Source organism: Bubalus bubalis, chromosome 14 (genome assembly GCF_019923935.1).
Source record: "Bubalus bubalis isolate 160015118507 breed Murrah chromosome 14, NDDB_SH_1, whole genome shotgun sequence".
Classification (NCBI taxonomy): Eukaryota; Metazoa; Chordata; class Mammalia; order Artiodactyla; family Bovidae; genus Bubalus; species Bubalus bubalis.
The window spans coordinates 4405450-4410763 of record NC_059170.1 but is presented as its reverse complement, the minus strand read 5'-3'; positions in this window follow the sequence as shown (position 1 = coordinate 4410763).

Genomic DNA, 5314 nt, shown 5'->3' with positions numbered 1-5314 from the left:
TCTCACAGATAGCCGTGGTCAACGTGCCGAGGTGTGTATTTTAAGACTTTGGGGAAGTTTTTAAAACCCTAAAACGGAGATCCTCGCACGGCTCTTGTTCACTACGCTGACATTCGGAGCCAGAGCTCTTTGCTGTGGGGTCTGTCCTGGGCATTGTGGGGTGTATAGCAGCGTCTCTGACCTCTACCCACCAGATAGCACCACCCCCCCAAGTCCAGACAACCCCAAATGTCTCTAGGTATTGCCAAGGGTCCCCTGAGGGGCTAAACAGACCCCCCACAGCTGAGAGTTGCTGGGTTTCAGGGTAGACATTCTAAGTCAGCCACACCTGGCTTTCAACCCCGGCTCAGGTGTAGACTCGGGAGAGTTGGCCGGCGACTCTGAGCCCTCACCGCCCTCATCTGTGAAACGGGGCAGTGTTGACCCCCATGACAGAGCTGTCAGGCCTGAGAGAGGGGGCTCCTGGGTCACGGAAGGGACCCAGCACAGGGAGCGGCCCTTGACATCAGCGTCGCGGTCCTGGGTGGCTTCTCTGATGAGAACAATCCCAACAATTAACAACACAAGGCTCATCTGTGCTTAGAAGGCCCTTCACTCCTGAGTGAGAGGCATGGCTGCTCTTAGAATGGCAACGGAGTTATGGTTAAGAATATGGCTCTAGAGCTAGCTGGCCTGTGCTTATATCCTATCTCTGTCTCTAACCACTGGTGAAGCCTCGGGCAAGCGCCTGAACATTTCGGAGCCTTGGTTTCCTCGTCTGTCAGAAGAAGGCAATGGTTCCGACCTCACGGGGTGTGAGGGGTAAACGGATCCGCCCCAGAAGTGGCTGTATTTATAAAAATTACCGCCACGTGTGCCCAGTCCTGGGGAGGCAGTGTGGGAAGGAAAGGGTGCATTGGAAAGCACCAAAAGGGGACCCTGCCTGGAAGACCCGCTGGTGAGAGAGCAGCCCTAGGCCAAGGAAACGGCCTCCCGTGACCTTGGCAGAGTCAGTGTCCCTTGAGATCTGGGACCCTAGAGTCCACACTCCATGGGTATTTCAGTTTAAGAAATTCACTGTGTCCTAGGGGCTCCTAAGTGTTTTACTTAATGTTTAAATATACATAAAATTTATCGTTATAGCCATCTAAGTGTACACTGCATTAAGCACACTCACAATTATGGCTCCATCACCATCATCCGTCTCCAAAACCTGTTCAGCTTCCCAGACTGAAACTCTGCACCCAAGAAACAACAACCTTCCTTACCCCACCCCAGCCTGTGGTGACCTGTATCCTACTTCCTGTCTCCTTGAGCATGACGCATCAGCGAGGGACCTCATCTAAGTGGAATCATACACTGTTAATCCTTTTGTGTCTGGCTTACTTTACTTAGCATAATGTCTTTAGGTTTATCCACATGGTAAATAGACTGTGTCAGAATTTCCTTCCTCTTTAAGGCTGAACAATATCCCACCGCATGCATATGCCACATTTTGTTGGTCTGTTGATGGACTTTGGGTCTTTTCTACCTTTTAGCTATAGTGAAGAGTGCTGCTGTGAATATAGGTGTACAAATATACGTCTGAGTCCTTACTTTTAGTTCTTTTGGGTGTACACCCAGACGTGGAATTGCTGGATCATATGGTAGTTCTATTTTTAAGTTTTTGAGGACCCGCCATACTATTTCCCACGGCAGCTGTACCATTTTACGTTCCCATCAGCAAAGCATGAGCATTCCAACTCCTCCACCTTCTTGCCAATCCTAAGTATTTTAAAACCCAGCCTCCCTTTGGATTTTACACCTTGAAAATAGTGGAGTATGTGTAAGAGAAGGACTTTCCTACACAATAATTCTTTGTTTCTGAAAGAACTTCGTACCTTCCCCAGGAGCGGTTGCAGGCCTGAACCTCACCATGCCCAGCATGGCAGGGAAGGCTGAGACTGCTTCCTCTCTGGTTGGTGTCTGGAGCTGTTTCAAAGTTTGTTGTTTAGATTTTATGATTATGTATGGGAGGGTTAGTCCAACCAAGCTGCACTCCCATTACTACAGCTTTTAATACCAGTGATGATAACAACTTGGAATTTGATGTCAACAGAAGAAGCTGGACTATCACAAAAGTCTGGTTTGCAGGCTGTGTTCCTGTCTGCCAAAAAGTGGTTGGAGTTAAATCCGGTCCCCCCTCCCCCATTACTCCCTTGAAGGGGGCACGGGTTTCCCAGTTGGCTGGTGCCCCCACCACTCGCTCCTGTCTGCCCAGACTAAGGCTGACTGTCTGTCTCTGTGTTCTCCTCACTGTGATCCTGAGGACCTTAGTTTCCAATCAAATTTTGTTTCCGAGTTTCCTTGCAGCCCCTCCCAAGTCTGAGTCCAGGGCCTGACTCTTTAGCCCCCTTGCCTGTGCCCCTTTCCTCTGTGATACGGTGCTCACGGCAGCTGTTTCTCTAAGCAGTGCTCCATGCTACTGAATTGCTCCTCTTTCCTTCCAACTCCCCCTTCCTTCCTTCATTTCTCCAATATTATCTGAGCATTTGCTGTGTGCTCAGCACTGTTCTAGGAGCTGGGAATATAGCAGCAAAGAAATCAGGGAAAAAAAAATCTCCGCCTTCATGGAACTGACATTCAGGATGTGACAATGAACAATTCATAATACAGCGATGAGTTTGTGGAGAAAGATAAAGCTGAGTAAGGGGATACACTTACCATCTGAGCCACGGTGGCTCAGACAGCAAAGAATCTGCCTGCAATGTGGGAGACCTGGGTTCGATCCCTGGGACGGGAAGACCCCTGGAGAAGGGAATGACTACTCACTTCAGTATTCTTGCCTGGAGAATCCCATGGACAGAGGAGCCTGATGGGCTACAGTCCATGGGGTCACAAAGAGTCAGACACGACTGAGCGACTTACACCCACAGGTGGATGCATGGTGACGGGACGTGCAGGCGTCCTAGGGCCTCTGCTTCTGGTACATTCTGTGCCTGCTCACGTTTCTCTCCCTCCCAGAGACAGAAAGCGCTCTGTGTTGGGTCAGTCTTAGCTTTGGCCAGTTCTTAGCTGCATGGCTTTGAGAAGTGTCCCCACCGCCATGCCTCATGTTTTCTTTTCAGTAACATGGAGATAAGAACATCATTTACCTCTTAGAGTTTTTGAGAGGATTAATGAGCTAGTACATGTGAAAATGTTTAACACAGTGTTTAGCATATAGTAAATATTCCATCAATATTAGCCATTATTACTAAAGACTTGAATTACCCATCACAATGGCTGACGCGTTGTAGGCAATAAATAAACCGTAGTGACAGTTACCATTATTTCTCCATTTCTGTGTACTGACATCCAATTAATTGTTTTTTCCTCCTACCAGGCCAGCAGCATGGTCTTTACTGGAGCTGAAGGATAAGGGGCAGTGAAAATCAATAACCCAGAAATTGCATATTGGCAGCACCATTGGAAGCTACTTGGGGAGAATCCAGCGGGGAATTAGGGCTGGAGGCGGCTGCTATTGGGAAGGATTCCACCCCCAGTTGTTACTGATGTGCAAGAAAGCAATTCAAGAAGTGAGAAAACGTCGTGGCAGGGTTCCAGGGGCTGGACTAGGGCTGTGGACCCAGTAGAGTTAGGTCAACATTGGAGATGCTTCAAGACGTGATGGGTCTTTCCTTCCCCGTCCAACAGTGCCTTCTGTGCTTGTCCGCGCATTCCTGCCAAAACCTACTCCTTTCCCTGCCATCTCTGGGTGGGCATTATTTAGCGTAGGCGCGTTTTCCCTCCACCCCCAATGAAGTTTTGATCCCCCTCTATTATCATCATCTGCTGTTTCCCACGTGCTCTGAAGAGCTCAGGGAGGAAGGCGTCAGAGTTTTGCCAGACTGGTTGGCTTTGATCTGCAATTTGGCAGTGCCTGGCAAGCTTGGTGGGGCTGCTTTAATTTTTTTTTTTTTTTTTTCCATTCTTGACGAGGAGCTGGCTTGCAGAACACATCAGTAAGGGGAGCTGTCGGAAGGAACGGCTTTGCAGCACCAGATTGCTTGTAGGTGGCAGGTACTGAAGACTCGGTTCAGGCTCCACCCAAGTGGTTACGTGTCCATGGAGGACCCGCTGTGGGCTGGGACTCCACTACCTCTCCTGCAGACCAGGTGTTCTGTTTCCAAGAAAACAAGGACTTGATCTATAAAATGGGGGCATTGAGACCTCGGTCCTTCCCTTCCCTGCTGTGACTTTATATTATTAATAGTTCGGAAAAGGCTCAGCTGTGAACAACTGAGACCTCCACAGCAGGGGTTTAACTGAGGTAAAGGTTGATGTCTCTCTTATGTAACAGTCCAGAGGGAAAGTACCGATGCCTGGAGGGCCGTTCTGCTGCCAGACATCCCCAGGGATTGAGCCTCCCTCCAGCTTGCGGCTTCCCTGTGCACAGCGTCCACGGCCCAAGGCTGTCTCATTGTCCAGGAGGGCCGGTGGATGGCTGCATTCAGGCCAACAGGAAGGAGGAAGGACAAAAGCTGGCAGACCCACCTTCTTGGAGGACTCTTCCAGGAGTTACCCTTGTCTCTTCCATTCACATCCCAATGTTCTGGTGCTTAGTCACATGGCCGCTCCTACCTGCAAGGGAGACTGGGAAATAGAGTCTTCATCCCTAGTAGCTGTGTGCTCGGCTACAAGATATGTGAGCTCTGTTACCAAGAGAGAAAGGGCAGTGGTCCCTGGGGGAGAACTAGCAGGTTGTTTGGGAAAGAGCAGTGACGCCTGGAAAACGTTGCTGATGCATCAGAGGATCTACATTTGCCTTTTAATCTGCCCTCTCACTTCCCTGGGTCTCAGTTTCCTCAGCTGTGAAGGGGGGATGATGGGAACGACCTCACAGTTTGTGAAGGTTAAATGATACATTGTATTGGAAGACACTTTTTAAGGTTCCCAAAACATCTGTGAACACGCTGGGACATGCTGTGGAAATTCATTTCTGGTGCTGATAATGTGTGTATCAAATCTGTAGGGGCTCCATATGAAAAAGCTGGTACCTGTCTCCAGGCTTGCTCTTGCTGGGTCTGGCAGCCTGGGCTTTGTAGCTTCTCTGTGGCTGGTTGGCAAGAGAAATGAGGTGTCAGGTGCCCAGGACCCTGTTAGAGCTGGTTATGGTGTCAGGAGGTCCAGACGTGGTACAGTGAGGAGTTGTGAAGTGTGATGTGGGCACAGTAGATGCACAAGATGACTTTAGATGGAACATTTAAAACATTTAAAAATAATCACATTTGTTTTAAAATATATCATCAGGAACAAAGGAGAACTTGACCATCAAACCTGGGACTTGTATGGACATTATTTATTGCTTAGGACA